General features: G+C 34.8%; 1 protein-coding gene and 1 long non-coding RNA gene across 2 annotated transcripts in view; both read right to left on the bottom strand.

The window, feature by feature from the left end:
• Positions 1–22,000, bottom strand: part of LOC147812596 (pre-mRNA 3' end processing protein WDR33-like) — a 612,260-nt gene that overhangs the window by 362,481 nt on the left and 227,779 nt on the right. The window lies entirely within an intron of this gene.
• Positions 1–22,000, bottom strand: part of LOC147812601 (uncharacterized) — a 51,329-nt gene that overhangs the window by 25,902 nt on the left and 3,427 nt on the right. The window contains exon 2 of the long non-coding RNA XR_015433463.1: positions 16,115–16,176. This is a non-coding gene — a long non-coding RNA (uncharacterized LOC147812601). The remainder of the gene's footprint in view (positions 1–16,114; positions 16,177–22,000) is intronic.

The following is a 22,000-nucleotide window of genomic DNA, read 5'->3' as shown; positions in this document are numbered from 1 at the left end:
GTTTACTCATTATCATGGCGAACAACATGGTTATCTTTGGTTACGCCTAAGGTCTCCAACGCATGTAATTTTTTTGAAGGATCTCTTAAATAAACTTGAATCTAACGCTCCTCTCTTCCAAATCTAATTTTTACGATAACTAAGTTTTTTTCACGGAAGAAACCTTTTAATCAACTACTGAGCAATACTTAATTTCATTATGGCTCGTAATAGATACGAAAACTAATCATGGAGTATCCAAATTAGGATCATTATCAATTTTTTTTTAAATAGTTACCAAAGCACAAGTAGCTGTCAAAATCATTGCAAGAATGAATTAGATATAAGTATAGCTTAAAAGTAGTTTTATGGGTTGTATGAATTAAAAATTTTGTTTAAATGTATTTTGATTAGATTGGGCAATTATTTATTATTCAAAACTATTACTCAACACTATTGTTCAACTTATTTTCAAAACATTTTTTTTTTCCTTCTTACAAAACTAAATTCAATATTTTATTTTTTTCTTTGGGAAAAAGGGTTTTTTGAGGAAGGCCATGGGAAAAACTCACTGATAGTATAGGGCAGGGATGGCGAACCAATGGCACGCGTGCCATTTAATGCACGCGACACAATATTTCGGGCGCGCCACCGATCACAATTGTTATTGCACTATGAATTGTTATTACACAAATGTCACACACTATGAAGCATATGTAACAATTAAATTAAAATTCACAAAAAACAAACAAAATAATAAACAATAAATAAAAAAATTAACAATTAATGCTAAAAGAACAATTAATAACCATAAAAAACAAGCTAACAATAAATAATTAGGAAAATAATCAACAGTCCTGCTTAAACTAATATCTTACAACCTAATATAGTCCCGCAGTGGACTGATCGTTAAGACACGGTTCCCAGCAGATCACCGAAGTCAAGCATCACTGGCTGCGGTCAGTGTGCGGGTGGGTGACCACTTGGATCAGCCTGCGTAGGGGCCGAGGGTGTGCGGTATGGGTCCTCGTTAAACTGTTCTACCGTAAAGTGCTCGACTTCGCGCGCAGGTCGTCGGGCTACCGAAGCGGGGGAGTCATCCCCTCCGCAGAGGATCAAAATTGTGATGGAATGTCTTCGGATCATCCTCAGGGATGTCTCCCAGACCGTCGCCAATAGCCCATTGTGCAGCTCTACTGCGACGTAAATGAACAACAACAACCTAATATAAGTTATTTGTCATTTAATCTGCAATAACAGAAGTCCCACTGATGCTACTTCAAGTTGAATTGCGCGTATAAGTGAGACATTGCAAACTGTATTTTCTTTTCAATGTAAATAAAAAGTTTTAAGTTGATAGTATTTAGTATTATAATTTTCCCAATAATCATGAGGTCAAAATTATTTGACGGCACGTCTGTGATTTCATTAAACAATTTATTAGAAAAAATGGCACGTTGGTGTATAAAGGTTCGCCACCCCTGGTATAGGGAATTCGTTCAATAAAGTCTTTATTTTGGAATTTTTTTAAAAAACTAATGGTTTGTTCTGGCTTTTAGAAAACGTAACCTGGGCTTGCATTGAAATTTTTTTAGCAAGGTTTAAATAGATAATATTTTGACTTTAAATGATGGTTCTTACAAATATGAACAATAATAACACAGGTTAGCGTACACAAACTTAGGTCCATTTACATCATGGTTAACACCATTTTTTAATTGTAACAACTGGAAAACGAACTCATTATTTCTTTGATTACTCATTATATTATATTTACACTACTTTTCATCTCATTATTTCGAGCAAATTGTTTTTTAAATAAAATACAGTTATTTTTATAACCTTAAAAAATATAGTACTTTTGATATGCAAGCAAATCTTTCTCTCACATTCTATTTTATTATTTATGACAACAAAACAAATGTAGTACTTTAAATTATGGCAGTCATCAACTCTCATTCCCCCCAGTTAGAGAGAGTATTTTAAAATAAAGTATATTTCTTCTAAAAAAAATATTGTGAAGAGTGAGTTTTTCAGATAATATATTATCTGCAGAGTTTGTTCACGGTCTTTAATTATTAAATTGACTTCTCAAAAGTTAAACTTTTATCTTATTAAATTGACTGCCCAAAAGTCAAACTTTTATCTTATTAAAAAATTTTTTGGAATGTAATTGCACAAAAAAATAATCGATTTTATTTCTTATTTTTAAAAAAGCATTTCAGCCTCATTATTTAAATGGAAATTTTTTTATTGCGCAAAAAATAAGACACAAAAAAAAGAAGAAAAAAACATTATTGCCTCGACGGCAGGTAAACTTCCAGTGCCCGGAAGGCGGACAGGTCCTAGATTAAGAAATTCATTGCAACTACACTCTGCAGATGAATTTCTAAATCGTTAATACGGCCCCGGCAATACAAGCAACATAGATCAAGTAATTCTTTTACCGCTAGCGATACAGAATTACTAAATCATATTCCGAACTTTCTGGAAGACATACCCCATCATCAACCAGTTCATCACTCGAACTGGTTGGGGCATAATAACTAGAAAAATCATAGAAAAGAAAAAAAGCAAAACAAAAAAAAAATGCTAGAAAAAAATAAGCATTATTACCTCGACAGCAAGTAAGCTTCCAGTGTCCGGAAGGCGGACAGGTCCTAGATTAAGAAATTCATTGCAACTACACTCTGCAGATGAATTTCTAAATCGTTACTACGGCCCCGGCAATACAAGCACATAGATCAAGTAATTCTTTTACCGCTAGCGATACAGAATTACTCAATCATATTCCGGACTTTCTGGAAGACATACCCCATCATCAACCAGTTCATCACTCGAACTGGTTGGGGCATAATAACTAGAAAAATCATAGAAAAGAAAAAAAGCAAAACAAAGAAAAATGCTAGAAAAAAATAAGCATTATTACCTCGACAGCAAGTAAGCTTCCAGTGTCCGGAAGGCGGACAGGTCCTAGATTAAGAAATTCATTGCAACTACACTCTGCAGATGAATTTCTAAATCGTTACTACGGCCCCGGCAATACAAGCACATAGATCAAGTAATTCTTTTACCGCTAGCGATACAGAATTACTCAATCATATTCCGGACTTTCTGGAAGACATACCCCATCATCAACCAGTTCATCACTCGAACTGGTTGGGGCATAATAACTAGAAAAATCATAGAAAAGAAAAAAAGCAAAACAAAGAAAAATGCTAGAAAAAAATAAGCATTATTACCTCGACAGCAAGTAAGCTTCCAGTGTCCGGAAGGCGGACAGGTCCTAGATTAAGAAATTCATTGCAACTACACTCTGCAGATGAATTTCTAAATCGTTACTACGGCCCCGGCAATACAAGCACATAGATCAAGTAATTCTTTTACCGCTAGCGATACAGAATTACTCAATCATATTCCGGACTTTCTGGAAGACATACCCCATCATCAACCAGTTCATCACTCGAACTGGTTGGGGCATAATAACTAGAAAAATCATAGAAAAGAAAAAAAAGCAAAACAAAGAAAAATGCTAGAAAAAAATAAGCATTATTACCTCGACAGCAAGTAAGCTTCCAGTGTCCGGAAGGCGGACAGGTCCTAGATTAAGAAATTCATTGCAACTACACTCTGCAGATGAATTTCTAAATCGTTACTACGGCCCCGGCAATACAAGCACATAGATCAAGTAATTCTTTTACCGCTAGCGATACAGAATTACTCAATCATATTCCGGACTTTCTGGAAGACATACCCCATCATCAACCAGTTCATCACTCGAACTGGTTGGGGCATAATAACTAGAAAAATCATAGAAAAGAAAAAAAAGCAAAACAAAGAAAAATGCTAGAAAAAAATAAGCATTATTACCTCGACAGCAAGTAAGCTTCCAGTGTCCGGAAGGCGGACAGGTCCTAGATTAAGAAATTCATTGCAACTACACTCTGCAGATGAATTTCTAAATCGTTACTACGGCCCCGGCAATACAAGCACATAGATCAAGTAATTCTTTTACCGCTAGCGATACAGAATTACTCAATCATATTCCGGACTTTCTGGAAGACATACCCCATCATCAACCAGTTCATCACTCGAACTGGTTGGGGCATAATAACTAGAAAAATCATAGAAAAGAAAAAAAAGCAAAACAAAGAAAAATGCTAGAAAAAAATAAGCATTATTACCTCGACAGCAAGTAAGCTTCCAGTGTCCGGAAGGCGGACAGGTCCTAGATTAAGAAATTCATTGCAACTACACTCTGCAGATGAATTTCTAAATCGTTACTACGGCCCCGGCAATACAAGCACATAGATCAAGTAATTCTTTTACCGCTAGCGATACAGAATTACTCAATCATATTCCGGACTTTCTGGAAGACATACCCCATCATCAACCAGTTCATCACTCGAACTGGTTGGGGCATAATAACTAGAAAAATCATAGAAAAGAAAAAAAGCAAAACAAAGAAAAATGCTAGAAAAAAATAAGCATTATTACCTCGACAGCAAGTAAGCTTCCAGTGTCCGGAAGGCGGACAGGTCCTAGATTAAGAAATTCATTGCAACTACACTCTGCAGATGAATTTCTAAATCGTTACTACGGCCCCGGCAATACAAGCACATAGATCAAGTAATTCTTTTACCGCTAGCGATACAGAATTACTCAATCATATTCCGGACTTTCTGGAAGACATACCCCATCATCAACCAGTTCATCACTCGAACTGGTTGGGGCATAATAACTAGAAAAATCATAGAAAAGAAAAAAAGCAAAACAAAGAAAAATGCTAGAAAAAAATAAGCATTATTACCTCGACAGCAAGTAAGCTTCCAGTGTCCGGAAGGCGGACAGGTCCTAGATTAAGAAATTCATTGCAACTACACTCTGCAGATGAATTTCTAAATCGTTACTACGGCCCCGGCAATACAAGCACATAGATCAAGTAATTCTTTTACCGCTAGCGATACAGAATTACTCAATCATATTCCGGACTTTCTGGAAGACATACCCCATCATCAACCAGTTCATCACTCGAACTGGTTGGGGCATAATAACTAGAAAAATCATAGAAAAGAAAAAAAAGCAAAACAAAGAAAAATGCTAGAAAAAAATAAGCATTATTACCTCGACAGCAAGTAAGCTTCCAGTGTCCGGAAGGCGGACAGGTCCTAGATTAAGAAATTCATTGCAACTACACTCTGCAGATGAATTTCTAAATCGTTACTACGGCCCCGGCAATACAAGCACATAGATCAAGTAATTCTTTTACCGCTAGCGATACAGAATTACTCAATCATATTCCGGACTTTCTGGAAGACATACCCCATCATCAACCAGTTCATCACTCGAACTGGTTGGGGCATAATAACTAGAAAAATCATAGAAAAGAAAAAAAAGCAAAACAAAGAAAAATGCTAGAAAAAAATAAGCATTATTACCTCGACAGCAAGTAAGCTTCCAGTGTCCGGAAGGCGGACAGGTCCTAGATTAAGAAATTCATTGCAACTACACTCTGCAGATGAATTTCTAAATCGTTACTACGGCCCCGGCAATACAAGCACATAGATCAAGTAATTCTTTTACCGCTAGCGATACAGAATTACTCAATCATATTCCGGACTTTCTGGAAGACATACCCCATCATCAACCAGTTCATCACTCGAACTGGTTGGGGCATAATAACTAGAAAAATCATAGAAAAGAAAAAAAAGCAAAACAAAGAAAAATGCTAGAAAAAAATAAGCATTATTACCTCGACAGCAAGTAAGCTTCCAGTGTCCGGAAGGCGGACAGGTCCTAGATTAAGAAATTCATTGCAACTACACTCTGCAGATGAATTTCTAAATCGTTACTACGGCCCCGGCAATACAAGCACATAGATCAAGTAATTCTTTTACCGCTAGCGATACAGAATTACTCAATCATATTCCGGACTTTCTGGAAGACATACCCCATCATCAACCAGTTCATCACTCGAACTGGTTGGGGCATAATAACTAGAAAAATCATAGAAAAGAAAAAAAGCAAAACAAAGAAAAATGCTAGAAAAAAATAAGCATTATTACCTCGACAGCAAGTAAGCTTCCAGTGTCCGGAAGGCGGACAGGTCCTAGATTAAGAAATTCATTGCAACTACACTCTGCAGATGAATTTCTAAATCGTTACTACGGCCCCGGCAATACAAGCACATAGATCAAGTAATTCTTTTACCGCTAGCGATACAGAATTACTCAATCATATTCCGGACTTTCTGGAAGACATACCCCATCATCAACCAGTTCATCACTCGAACTGGTTGGGGCATAATAACTAGAAAAATCATAGAAAAGAAAAAAAGCAAAACAAAGAAAAATGCTAGAAAAAAATAAGCATTATTACCTCGACAGCAAGTAAGCTTCCAGTGTCCGGAAGGCGGACAGGTCCTAGATTAAGAAATTCATTGCAACTACACTCTGCAGATGAATTTCTAAATCGTTACTACGGCCCCGGCAATACAAGCACATAGATCAAGTAATTCTTTTACCGCTAGCGATACAGAATTACTCAATCATATTCCGGACTTTCTGGAAGACATACCCCATCATCAACCAGTTCATCACTCGAACTGGTTGGGGCATAATAACTAGAAAAATCATAGAAAAGAAAAAAAAGCAAAACAAAGAAAAATGCTAGAAAAAAATAAGCATTATTACCTCGACAGCAAGTAAGCTTCCAGTGTCCGGAAGGCGGACAGGTCCTAGATTAAGAAATTCATTGCAACTACACTCTGCAGATGAATTTCTAAATCGTTACTACGGCCCCGGCAATACAAGCACATAGATCAAGTAATTCTTTTACCGCTAGCGATACAGAATTACTCAATCATATTCCGGACTTTCTGGAAGACATACCCCATCATCAACCAGTTCATCACTCGAACTGGTTGGGGCATAATAACTAGAAAAATCATAGAAAAGAAAAAAAGCAAAACAAAGAAAAATGCTAGAAAAAAATAAGCATTATTACCTCGACAGCAAGTAAGCTTCCAGTGTCCGGAAGGCGGACAGGTCCTAGATTAAGAAATTCATTGCAACTACACTCTGCAGATGAATTTCTAAATCGTTACTACGGCCCCGGCAATACAAGCACATAGATCAAGTAATTCTTTTACCGCTAGCGATACAGAATTACTCAATCATATTCCGGACTTTCTGGAAGACATACCCCATCATCAACCAGTTCATCACTCGAACTGGTTGGGGCATAATAACTAGAAAAATCATAGAAAAGAAAAAAAGCAAAACAAAGAAAAATGCTAGAAAAAAATAAGCATTATTACCTCGACAGCAAGTAAGCTTCCAGTGTCCGGAAGGCGGACAGGTCCTAGATTAAGAAATTCATTGCAACTACACTCTGCAGATGAATTTCTAAATCGTTACTACGGCCCCGGCAATACAAGCACATAGATCAAGTAATTCTTTTACCGCTAGCGATACAGAATTACTCAATCATATTCCGGACTTTCTGGAAGACATACCCCATCATCAACCAGTTCATCACTCGAACTGGTTGGGGCATAATAACTAGAAAAATCATAGAAAAGAAAAAAAAGCAAAACAAAGAAAAATGCTAGAAAAAAATAAGCATTATTACCTCGACAGCAAGTAAGCTTCCAGTGTCCGGAAGGCGGACAGGTCCTAGATTAAGAAATTCATTGCAACTACACTCTGCAGATGAATTTCTAAATCGTTACTACGGCCCCGGCAATACAAGCACATAGATCAAGTAATTCTTTTACCGCTAGCGATACAGAATTACTCAATCATATTCCGGACTTTCTGGAAGACATACCCCATCATCAACCAGTTCATCACTCGAACTGGTTGGGGCATAATAACTAGAAAAATCATAGAAAAGAAAAAAAAGCAAAACAAAGAAAAATGCTAGAAAAAAATAAGCATTATTACCTCGACAGCAAGTAAGCTTCCAGTGTCCGGAAGGCGGACAGGTCCTAGATTAAGAAATTCATTGCAACTACACTCTGCAGATGAATTTCTAAATCGTTACTACGGCCCCGGCAATACAAGCACATAGATCAAGTAATTCTTTTACCGCTAGCGATACAGAATTACTCAATCATATTCCGGACTTTCTGGAAGACATACCCCATCATCAACCAGTTCATCACTCGAACTGGTTGGGGCATAATAACTAGAAAAATCATAGAAAAGAAAAAAAAGCAAAACAAAGAAAAATGCTAGAAAAAAATAAGCATTATTACCTCGACAGCAAGTAAGCTTCCAGTGTCCGGAAGGCGGACAGGTCCTAGATTAAGAAATTCATTGCAACTACACTCTGCAGATGAATTTCTAAATCGTTACTACGGCCCCGGCAATACAAGCACATAGATCAAGTAATTCTTTTACCGCTAGCGATACAGAATTACTCAATCATATTCCGGACTTTCTGGAAGACATACCCCATCATCAACCAGTTCATCACTCGAACTGGTTGGGGCATAATAACTAGAAAAATCATAGAAAAGAAAAAAAAGCAAAACAAAGAAAAATGCTAGAAAAAAATAAGCATTATTACCTCGACAGCAAGTAAGCTTCCAGTGTCCGGAAGGCGGACAGGTCCTAGATTAAGAAATTCATTGCAACTACACTCTGCAGATGAATTTCTAAATCGTTACTACGGCCCCGGCAATACAAGCACATAGATCAAGTAATTCTTTTACCGCTAGCGATACAGAATTACTCAATCATATTCCGGACTTTCTGGAAGACATACCCCATCATCAACCAGTTCATCACTCGAACTGGTTGGGGCATAATAACTAGAAAAATCATAGAAAAGAAAAAAAGCAAAACAAAGAAAAATGCTAGAAAAAAATAAGCATTATTACCTCGACAGCAAGTAAGCTTCCAGTGTCCGGAAGGCGGACAGGTCCTAGATTAAGAAATTCATTGCAACTACACTCTGCAGATGAATTTCTAAATCGTTACTACGGCCCCGGCAATACAAGCACATAGATCAAGTAATTCTTTTACCGCTAGCGATACAGAATTACTCAATCATATTCCGGACTTTCTGGAAGACATACCCCATCATCAACCAGTTCATCACTCGAACTGGTTGGGGCATAATAACTAGAAAAATCATAGAAAAGAAAAAAAGCAAAACAAAGAAAAATGCTAGAAAAAAATAAGCATTATTACCTCGACAGCAAGTAAGCTTCCAGTGTCCGGAAGGCGGACAGGTCCTAGATTAAGAAATTCATTGCAACTACACTCTGCAGATGAATTTCTAAATCGTTACTACGGCCCCGGCAATACAAGCACATAGATCAAGTAATTCTTTTACCGCTAGCGATACAGAATTACTCAATCATATTCCGGACTTTCTGGAAGACATACCCCATCATCAACCAGTTCATCACTCGAACTGGTTGGGGCATAATAACTAGAAAAATCATAGAAAAGAAAAAAAAGCAAAACAAAGAAAAATGCTAGAAAAAAATAAGCATTATTACCTCGACAGCAAGTAAGCTTCCAGTGTCCGGAAGGCGGACAGGTCCTAGATTAAGAAATTCATTGCAACTACACTCTGCAGATGAATTTCTAAATCGTTACTACGGCCCCGGCAATACAAGCACATAGATCAAGTAATTCTTTTACCGCTAGCGATACAGAATTACTCAATCATATTCCGGACTTTCTGGAAGACATACCCCATCATCAACCAGTTCATCACTCGAACTGGTTGGGGCATAATAACTAGAAAAATCATAGAAAAGAAAAAAAGCAAACAAAGAAAAATGCTAGAAAAAAATAAGCATTATTACCTCGACAGCAAGTAAGCTTCCAGTGTCCGGAAGGCGGACAGGTCCTAGATTAAGAAATTCATTGCAACTACACTCTGCAGATGAATTTCTAAATCGTTACTACGGCCCCGGCAATACAAGCACATAGATCAAGTAATTCTTTTACCGCTAGCGATACAGAATTACTCAATCATATTCCGGACTTTCTGGAAGACATACCCCATCATCAACCAGTTCATCACTCGAACTGGTTGGGGCATAATAACTAGAAAAATCATAGAAAAGAAAAAAAAGCAAAACAAAGAAAAATGCTAGAAAAAAATAAGCATTATTACCTCGACAGCAAGTAAGCTTCCAGTGTCCGGAAGGCGGACAGGTCCTAGATTAAGAAATTCATTGCAACTACACTCTGCAGATGAATTTCTAAATCGTTACTACGGCCCCGGCAATACAAGCACATAGATCAAGTAATTCTTTTACCGCTAGCGATACAGAATTACTCAATCATATTCCGGACTTTCTGGAAGACATACCCCATCATCAACCAGTTCATCACTCGAACTGGTTGGGGCATAATAACTAGAAAAATCATAGAAAAGAAAAAAAAGCAAAACAAAGAAAAATGCTAGAAAAAAATAAGCATTATTACCTCGACAGCAAGTAAGCTTCCAGTGTCCGGAAGGCGGACAGGTCCTAGATTAAGAAATTCATTGCAACTACACTCTGCAGATGAATTTCTAAATCGTTACTACGGCCCCGGCAATACAAGCACATAGATCAAGTAATTCTTTTACCGCTAGCGATACAGAATTACTCAATCATATTCCGGACTTTCTGGAAGACATACCCCATCATCAACCAGTTCATCACTCGAACTGGTTGGGGCATAATAACTAGAAAAATCATAGAAAAGAAAAAAAAGCAAAACAAAGAAAAATGCTAGAAAAAAATAAGCATTATTACCTCGACAGCAAGTAAGCTTCCAGTGTCCGGAAGGCGGACAGGTCCTAGATTAAGAAATTCATTGCAACTACACTCTGCAGATGAATTTCTAAATCGTTACTACGGCCCCGGCAATACAAGCACATAGATCAAGTAATTCTTTTACCGCTAGCGATACAGAATTACTCAATCATATTCCGGACTTTCTGGAAGACATACCCCATCATCAACCAGTTCATCACTCGAACTGGTTGGGGCATAATAACTAGAAAAATCATAGAAAAGAAAAAAAAGCAAAACAAAGAAAAATGCTAGAAAAAAATAAGCATTATTACCTCGACAGCAAGTAAGCTTCCAGTGTCCGGAAGGCGGACAGGTCCTAGATTAAGAAATTCATTGCAACTACACTCTGCAGATGAATTTCTAAATCGTTACTACGGCCCCGGCAATACAAGCACATAGATCAAGTAATTCTTTTACCGCTAGCGATACAGAATTACTCAATCATATTCCGGACTTTCTGGAAGACATACCCCATCATCAACCAGTTCATCACTCGAACTGGTTGGGGCATAATAACTAGAAAAATCATAGAAAAGAAAAAAAGCAAAACAAAGAAAAATGCTAGAAAAAAATAAGCATTATTACCTCGACAGCAAGTAAGCTTCCAGTGTCCGGAAGGCGGACAGGTCCTAGATTAAGAAATTCATTGCAACTACACTCTGCAGATGAATTTCTAAATCGTTACTACGGCCCCGGCAATACAAGCACATAGATCAAGTAATTCTTTTACCGCTAGCGATACAGAATTACTCAATCATATTCCGGACTTTCTGGAAGACATACCCCATCATCAACCAGTTCATCACTCGAACTGGTTGGGGCATAATAACTAGAAAAATCATAGAAAAGAAAAAAAGCAAAACAAAGAAAAATGCTAGAAAAAAATAAGCATTATTACCTCGACAGCAAGTAAGCTTCCAGTGTCCGGAAGGCGGACAGGTCCTAGATTAAGAAATTCATTGCAACTACACTCTGCAGATGAATTTCTAAATCGTTACTACGGCCCCGGCAATACAAGCACATAGATCAAGTAATTCTTTTACCGCTAGCGATACAGAATTACTCAATCATATTCCGGACTTTCTGGAAGACATACCCCATCATCAACCAGTTCATCACTCGAACTGGTTGGGGCATAATAACTAGAAAAATCATAGAAAAGAAAAAAAAGCAAAACAAAGAAAAATGCTAGAAAAAAATAAGCATTATTACCTCGACAGCAAGTAAGCTTCCAGTGTCCGGAAGGCGGACAGGTCCTAGATTAAGAAATTCATTGCAACTACACTCTGCAGATGAATTTCTAAATCGTTACTACGGCCCCGGCAATACAAGCACATAGATCAAGTAATTCTTTTACCGCTAGCGATACAGAATTACTCAATCATATTCCGGACTTTCTGGAAGACATACCCCATCATCAACCAGTTCATCACTCGAACTGGTTGGGGCATAATAACTAGAAAAATCATAGAAAAGAAAAAAAGCAAAACAAAGAAAAATGCTAGAAAAAAATAAGCATTATTACCTCGACAGCAAGTAAGCTTCCAGTGTCCGGAAGGCGGACAGGTCCTAGATTAAGAAATTCATTGCAACTACACTCTGCAGATGAATTTCTAAATCGTTACTACGGCCCCGGCAATACAAGCACATAGATCAAGTAATTCTTTTACCGCTAGCGATACAGAATTACTCAATCATATTCCGGACTTTCTGGAAGACATACCCCATCATCAACCAGTTCATCACTCGAACTGGTTGGGGCATAATAACTAGAAAAATCATAGAAAAGAAAAAAAGCAAAACAAAGAAAAATGCTAGAAAAAAATAAGCATTATTACCTCGACAGCAAGTAAGCTTCCAGTGTCCGGAAGGCGGACAGGTCCTAGATTAAGAAATTCATTGCAACTACACTCTGCAGATGAATTTCTAAATCGTTACTACGGCCCCGGCAATACAAGCACATAGATCAAGTAATTCTTTTACCGCTAGCGATACAGAATTACTCAATCATATTCCGGACTTTCTGGAAGACATACCCCATCATCAACCAGTTCATCACTCGAACTGGTTGGGGCATAATAACTAGAAAAATCATAGAAAAGAAAAAAAAGCAAAACAAAGAAAAATGCTAGAAAAAAATAAGCATTATTACCTCGACAGCAAGTAAGCTTCCAGTGTCCGGAAGGCGGACAGGTCCTAGATTAAGAAATTCATTGCAACTACACTCTGCAGATGAATTTCTAAATCGTTACTACGGCCCCGGCAATACAAGCACATAGATCAAGTAATTCTTTTACCGCTAGCGATACAGAATTACTCAATCATATTCCGGACTTTCTGGAAGACATACCCCATCATCAACCAGTTCATCACTCGAACTGGTTGGGGCATAATAACTAGAAAAATCATAGAAAAGAAAAAAAAGCAAAACAAAGAAAAATGCTAGAAAAAAATAAGCATTATTACCTCGACAGCAAGTAAGCTTCCAGTGTCCGGAAGGCGGACAGGTCCTAGATTAAGAAATTCATTGCAACTACACTCTGCAGATGAATTTCTAAATCGTTACTACGGCCCCGGCAATACAAGCACATAGATCAAGTAATTCTTTTACCGCTAGCGATACAGAATTACTCAATCATATTCCGGACTTTCTGGAAGACATACCCCATCATCAACCAGTTCATCACTCGAACTGGTTGGGGCATAATAACTAGAAAAATCATAGAAAAGAAAAAAAAGCAAAACAAAGAAAAATGCTAGAAAAAAATAAGCATTATTACCTCGACAGCAAGTAAGCTTCCAGTGTCCGGAAGGCGGACAGGTCCTAGATTAAGAAATTCATTGCAACTACACTCTGCAGATGAATTTCTAAATCGTTACTACGGCCCCGGCAATACAAGCACATAGATCAAGTAATTCTTTTACCGCTAGCGATACAGAATTACTCAATCATATTCCGGACTTTCTGGAAGACATACCCCATCATCAACCAGTTCATCACTCGAACTGGTTGGGGCATAATAACTAGAAAAATCATAGAAAAGAAAAAAAGCAAAACAAAGAAAAATGCTAGAAAAAAATAAGCATTATTACCTCGACAGCAAGTAAGCTTCCAGTGTCCGGAAGGCGGACAGGTCCTAGATTAAGAAATTCATTGCAACTACACTCTGCAGATGAATTTCTAAATCGTTACTACGGCCCCGGCAATACAAGCACATAGATCAAGTAATTCTTTTACCGCTAGCGATACAGAATTACTCAATCATATTCCGGACTTTCTGGAAGACATACCCCATCATCAACCAGTTCATCACTCGAACTGGTTGGGGCATAATAACTAGAAAAATCATAGAAAAGAAAAAAAGCAAAACAAAGAAAAATGCTAGAAAAAAATAAGCATTATTACCTCGACAGCAAGTAAGCTTCCAGTGTCCGGAAGGCGGACAGGTCCTAGATTAAGAAATTCATTGCAACTACACTCTGCAGATGAATTTCTAAATCGTTACTACGGCCCCGGCAATACAAGCACATAGATCAAGTAATTCTTTTACCGCTAGCGATACAGAATTACTCAATCATATTCCGGACTTTCTGGAAGACATACCCCATCATCAACCAGTTCATCACTCGAACTGGTTGGGGCATAATAACTAGAAAAATCATAGAAAAGAAAAAAAAGCAAAACAAAGAAAAATGCTAGAAAAAAATAAGCATTATTACCTCGACAGCAAGTAAGCTTCCAGTGTCCGGAAGGCGGACAGGTCCTAGATTAAGAAATTCATTGCAACTACACTCTGCAGATGAATTTCTAAATCGTTACTACGGCCCCGGCAATACAAGCACATAGATCAAGTAATTCTTTTACCGCTAGCGATACAGAATTACTCAATCATATTCCGGACTTTCTGGAAGACATACCCCATCATCAACCAGTTCATCACTCGAACTGGTTGGGGCATAATAACTAGAAAAATCATAGAAAAGAAAAAAAAGCAAAACAAAGAAAAATGCTAGAAAAAAATAAGCATTATTACCTCGACAGCAAGTAAGCTTCCAGTGTCCGGAAGGCGGACAGGTCCTAGATTAAGAAATTCATTGCAACTACACTCTGCAGATGAATTTCTAAATCGTTACTACGGCCCCGGCAATACAAGCACATAGATCAAGTAATTCTTTTACCGCTAGCGATACAGAATTACTCAATCATATTCCGGACTTTCTGGAAGACATACCCCATCATCAACCAGTTCATCACTCGAACTGGTTGGGGCATAATAACTAGAAAAATCATAGAAAAGAAAAAAAGCAAAACAAAGAAAAATGCTAGAAAAAAATAAGCATTATTACCTCGACAGCAAGTAAGCTTCCAGTGTCCGGAAGGCGGACAGGTCCTAGATTAAGAAATTGATTGCAACTACACTCTGCAGATGAATTTCTAAATCGTTACTACGGCCCCGGCAATACAAGCACATAGATCAAGTAATTCTTTTACCGCTAGCGATACAGAATTACTCAATCATATTCCGGACTTCATGGAAGACATAACCCATCATCAACCAGTTCATCACTCGAACTGGTTGGGGCATAATGATTCAAAAGAAAATGAAAAGATATCGAACTGGCAGGAACATAATCGTTTATAAAAATATTAGTAGAAAAAAAGAAAAACAAAGGAGAATAGTTATTAAAAAAATATTTACTATCACGATAGTAGCCGTGCCGATAACGACACATAATTTCTGAATCATAATCAGGACATAATATAATTTATATCGAGAGTATTATTAATTAATTTAGATTGGCCTTCTGATCAAGAGAAATAATGATAAAGTTATTGTATGTAAATTAATTTTCATATTCAAAATTCAAATACTTAAAAAAATATGAATTAAAGTAATATAAGACTTACTAACATTCTATAAGCTGCGTGCAAAATAATTTGATAGTTAATAAACCTTTCGCTACTATATCCACCTTCTCTATTTAGTTTTGTTTATTTGAATGCAAATTCTTAAAAACTTAATAAACACATGTCTTGGTATATAAATAATAAATCAATTCTGTGAAGAAAAATGCAGAATAGTGTTTTTTTAATGTTGCATGTTCTAAACTAATTTAATATTTAACTGGGAAATTAAGGCTTTGTTTTTCCAAATTTATAAAAGCATCTTTTTATCCTCTTTTTGTTTTTATTGTGCTGCTTATATACAATTATATTTATAAATGAAGTAAAATAAATATTATATATATATATATATATATATATATATATATATATATATAAATGAGAGAAAGAGAATTGAAATCAAGCAATAAAATCGGTACTTATCATTTTTTTTTCATCAAAATTCTTCGAACTTAAGCTCCGATTTCCTTAGTTTCATGACCTTGAAAGAGAAATTGGATAATATTAATATCAATATTTCACACATCAAAATAGCAAACATATAATCTATAGGAGATAGCAATCAGCAAGCGGCACGAAGGGACTGTATATATGCTGTTTAACCGAGCGGTTGTGAAAAAATCAATAACGTTCAATGTTACTTACTAAATTAGAAATACAGTATTTATTTCTTTTGTTTTTTTATTTCTGTGTAGAATATGAAAAAAGTAATTAAATTGCTTTGAACTATTCTTATTATAGTGTTACAGTTCTTCGGATAAGCTTTATGGCCCAAATAGTAAAAAATAAAAATAAGAAAATAATTATAAAAAACCTTGAAATAAATTCGTCAATATCAAAAAAGAATTGTTCTAAGAAGGGATTAACTGAGCTGGAGAGTTGGAATTAAATGTAATTCTTATCAGGGGTCTGTCCAAACATTTTGTAAAAGGTTCGTTTTCGCAAAATTGTGAAAAAATTACTCACATTCTTTCAACCAGGGTCCGCTTTTATGAATTTGTGCAAATAGGGTCCGGTTATTGCAAAACTTTTTCAAGGAGTTTTTAAATTGTAAAGACATACAAGATTATGCTCAACACTGTAAATATGTAATTACAAAAATTAAATTTTAAAAAATAAACAGCAATTACAGCTACTAATTTAACAATGCAACATATAAAACAATAATGAAGATAAACAAATTTGTGAAGGGTCCGATTAAAAGAAATTATTTTGTGAAGGGTCCGTAATTTCTTCTAAACAGACCCCTTGTGATTACAACAATAATGTAATCACAAAAATATTGATTGCTGAAACCGGGGTTTGCTCTTTAAAAGCGAACTAAGTTCCAATTGGGTCTACCAACTAAGTATTTTTGCTTTCTTCGTTAAATCCGGCTCCTCATTAAATCTGGGTTCATTATGAACGATTTCGACTCTACTAGAGGGAAACGGTTAAATACTGTGCATTCGTACTATGACTGACAAAGAGTAAGGAGAGAAAAAAATTACATTTTATGAAATAATAAATCCATTATGTAAAGTATAAAAAATTTACCACAGATAGAATTTTTTAAACAATCAATAAATACGGTAAAATTTAGATTTAATCTCTACCTTTGCGAGTTTAAATACTTCGGATTTTCTAATGAAAAGAGGCATTTAAAGACAAGTTAAAAAGTGAATCAGTTTGTACAAAAGCCAACTTCTTTCATTAAGTTCAGTAAAGAAAAATATTTTCTATCCATTTTGAGTTATTAAAATATAATAAATGACGAGAGGTGTGAAAAATAAATATTGACAAGTTAATATGATTTTAAATATACGAGTATATCTGGTAGCCCTTTCATTTTTCTCAACTTTGTACGTTTTTGTATAAAAGTTGACTAACATGCTAATCAGTTTCCTTTTAAGCAGTCTAATTAGCTGGCTACGTAACCTTTTTTTAAAAGAAACATAAAACAGTTAATATAAGTCCAATAAATTCTAAATTGGCAAGCTAAAGTGACCAAAAATATTATATTGAAATTAATTATTAAAAGCAGAGTTGAATCACTAGCGAAAAAGACTGGATAAAAAATAACAAAACCAGTTTGATAGCCTGATAATAACTTTCCAATGACCGCAGTTGAGCTCCTTTTTTCTCCGGCAACTAAACAGGTTTTGATTCCTTGTCCCTCTTTCCCTAGATTTCTTACATTTCAATAACTTTTTCGTAAAAAACTTTTTATTCATTTTTTTTCAATGTTTCACTATTAATTTTCAAACCTTAATGCTCATACTGTTTTCACTTAAGTTTTGAGGGTTCTGAGAAACGGCGATCAATATTATATATCCTGTATATTTGATTTCTTTTTGCGGTAGTTGGGTGACGACCAGATATTTTGAAACTTGTATTTCATCATAATTGCGAATCAGGGGTCTGTTTAGAGGAAATTTGGGTCCGTTAACGGACCCTTCACAAAATATCTTTTCATAAAAACGGACCCTTCACAAAATATTTTAACTTAAAAACGGACCCTTCACAAAATATTTTAACTTAAAAATGGACCCTTCACAAAATGATTTTTCTTTTAATTGGACCCTTCACAAATTTGTTTATCTTCATTATTGTTTTGTTAATCGAATAAACCCTTCCCAGGGCAGAAAACAAGAAAGATGGATGTAAACGAATTAAGTTTTATCTTCGGCAGACGATTCTTCCATTATTCGTCCGAAATGAATATTCTGTGTTCAGCAGTATAGGCTAAATATCAAATGTTGCATCTCTAATTTAGAAGCAGCAATTGCTGTTTATTTTTGAAAATTTAATTTTTTTTATTATAATTTTACAGTGCCGAGCATAATCTTGTATCTATTTACAATTTAAAAAGTCCTTGAAAAAGTTTTTTGCAATAACCGGACCCTATTTGCACAAATTCATAAAAGCGGATCCTGGTTGAAAGAATGTGAGTAATTTTTTCACAATTTCACGAAAAGCGGACCTTTCACAAAATGTCTGAACAGACCCCTGCGAACATTACACATTCTTTGTATTTTAATTTTTATTTAAAATTACTTTATTACTTTTTTGTTCACAAAAAATTTAATCGAGACATAAACAGACCAGTGAAAATGTTAAGAGATTATTACTCACTATATAGCGCCTAATTTTCGTAATTTCTATCCTTGTATCAAATTGTACAAAATTTGGAGGCATAAAAATGCCTATAGCGGTTGTTTTATTTTATAATCGTAGTTGAACAGCAGACCCAATTTTGTGTTTATGAAACTAACGTTCAACTCCATAGATTTGTAACTTTGAATCCAAACCAAAAGGCAAGGAAACTCCTGGATTGGGAGATGACATTTTGATAGAACTAACACGCATTTGCGTTACATGAGGAGAAAAGCCCCGAAAACCTTCCACAGTTAAACTGACGGCGAAGAATCTCTATCCCATGATTCGTTTAACACTGAGGATATTTTACTCCAGCACTCTAGTTGTCGCAAAATTTATTTCGACCCGCCATCGCTGGGATTCGAACCCAGGTTACCTTACTGGGAGGCAAGTGCTTTATCCCCTGAACCCCCGAGATCAATAATCAGAAGTACAATAACACAGAAATATATTCAGTTAACCTTAACAAAATTCATATTAACTCAATTTTAAGCAGTATATACTACTTCATTTTATATTGGTATAAAACATTCATAAAACTATGCATAAATTTACTATTGAATAAAAACATAATATTTAGATCAGAGGTCGCCAAATTGGTCTATATAGACCCCCAGGGGTCTATTTAACATAAACGGGGGTCGATCTGAGCCAGGGGGTCGATCAGAACCGGAAGGGTCGATTGGTCGAAGGATTATCAGTATTTTTCAGATATGTGACAATTAGAAATAAAAGAAGAAGACTTGGAAATATATACAGGTAACCTTCAAAAATTGGGCGACGATTTTAAACTGCTTTTGTTGATTTGGAAAACATTGACATCCCTGATTGGATTATTGTGCCATTTTCTGCTCAAATTGAAAACGTGGGCTTGCAATTGAAAACGTGGGCAAGATGAGCTTGCTGAATTATTATGGGGATTTGAAGCAAGGACGCTTTTTAAAAATTTAACAATAAGCAAATTTTGGACAAATATAAATATAATGCAAAAATATGTACAACTTTACGAAATAGCTCAGCCATTTATGATATCATTTCCAAGTTCCTATATGGTTGAAGCCGGTTTCAGTCACGTAAATTCAATCTTAACTAAGAACAGAAATAAATTAAATGTGGAGTTTCGAGGGGATTTAAGATTAAAATTGACCAATTTTGAACAAAATATAACGAACCTTGCAAAAAAAAAAAAAAAAAAAAAAAAAAAAAAAAAAAAAAAAAAAAAACACCAGACACACCCATGTCATTGATTAAGAAGCAATAAATCCGTAGTTACTTTACTTATTATTTCTACTTACTTCTAATTACTTATTATTTCATAAATATTAAGGTATTAAATTTCAACATTAATATATTTTTCATAAAACTTTTGATACACTATGTACTATTATTTTAATAAATGTTCAAAATCATAAAATAAATGTACAAACACAGCATCTAATAGAGTTTTATTTTAATTAACAGAAAATTACTTTTATGGGGGTCGATGGAGATTTCGAAAAATTATGTAGGGGTCGACGATCAAAAAAGTTTGGCAACCCCTGATTTAGATAAACGATATAGAAGATATCCTAACCTAATCCTATACCTATATATAGATATAGGATTTAAATATACCTAAAATAAAAATTAAATAACACTGAAATTTTTTACTTCTATGTAAAATGATGAAATAAGTGTGATTTTTAGAAATCAATGTTTTAGTTTTGGGGGGAAATTAACACTAGAATTCTTTATCATTTTGCATTTGATGCATTTCTGTTTACAGTATTTATTTGGGTTTATGTTTTCTTGCATTTTTGATAAGGAGTGAAGATAAAATTTCAGAGCAGTCCATTTGAAAGTGAGTAATAAGATTTCTTAGCTTTTTTTTAATTTTATATTTCTATAAACAATATTTAATCATTTATTGTATTTATATTTGTTAGAAGAGTAAAAAAAAAGATAAGTAAATGAGTTAAGGACAACAAAATTTCATAGTTCTAGGTAGTTATGAGGAAAAAACTTATGTTTAGTAAATTAGTATGGAAATTATCTAAATCCGTAATTTTTATTATTCAACGTCAGTCCATCATTTTGGTCATGACATCGTAATAATTACGGATAAATCTAAATTATTTGCTCTACTACAGGGTTTCCACAGAAATAAATGAACAATATAGTTGCTTTTAGTTGCCTAAAGCATGAAAATAGTTGCCTAAATAAGAACAAAAATGTGACTAAAATTTTATTAAATGACTTAATTGTCACATACCATGATCCATTTATTCATGTTGGTAGCAAATATAATTTTTATACAAACATTAGTGTTCTAGCACTAAATTTTTACATAAAAATTTTTTTTTATATTTGCAGAAAATTAAATACTTTTAATTATTAGAAATCACTCAAAAAAATATTTTCTCATTAAAAAAAAAACATACTTTTACTAAAAAAATTTCAGTGTAAACAATAATTGATCTAGCAAATTTATATATATATACATATATATTGTGAAAAGTGATTATTCAAATTTGAAATTCTCACATCGTAATATCATATTAAAAATTGGGTTTTTTAAAATCATGCAGAATTTCGTAGCAATAACTGTTGAAAAGGCGATCGAGGAACAAAATAGATTTACAATGGAATCTGTGCAAATTAAAAAGTGATAAATCGAATTTAATTAAAAAGTGATAAATCAACATTTTTTAAGAAAGAAAAAATTCATTGTGTTCTAAAAATACAGTGGGACGCAGGTTGTCCACCCAAGTTGTGCCAAAAAAAAAAAAACCTAGGAGCGCACAAAAGTCTCCCTATAGTCTTCGTTTGCTTTCTTAGACTTTTCATGCAAAAAAAGTTGCTATAGTCGCATCAGGTCGAAAATAGTTGCAAATAGTGGCTTTTAGTCGCCTGTGGCAACTCTGTATATATGAAATGCTAATTCACTTTCAATTTTTGACATGGAAATATGGACAGTTTTTTTTTTTTTTTTTAAAAACCTTTTTTTTTTGTTTTACATTTTCCTTTATCTTTTTTTTAATACTATAATCTAAAAAAAACATTTAATAAAATTAAAGAAACATTTTGAAACAATTTAATATTTTGAACAAAAAAAAATTAAAACTGCACTAGTTATGAGCATTTTAAGTAGTTCTTCCATGCTGCGCATGCGCAGAAAAATTTAAAAA

The sequence above is a fragment of the Parasteatoda tepidariorum genome, chromosome 4 (genome assembly GCF_982258835.1).
Source record: "Parasteatoda tepidariorum strain Cologne lab strain chromosome 4, Ptep-v5.0, whole genome shotgun sequence".
NCBI classification, from domain to species: Eukaryota; Metazoa; Arthropoda; class Arachnida; order Araneae; family Theridiidae; genus Parasteatoda; species Parasteatoda tepidariorum.
This window is presented reverse-complemented; position numbering and strand designations above follow the sequence as displayed.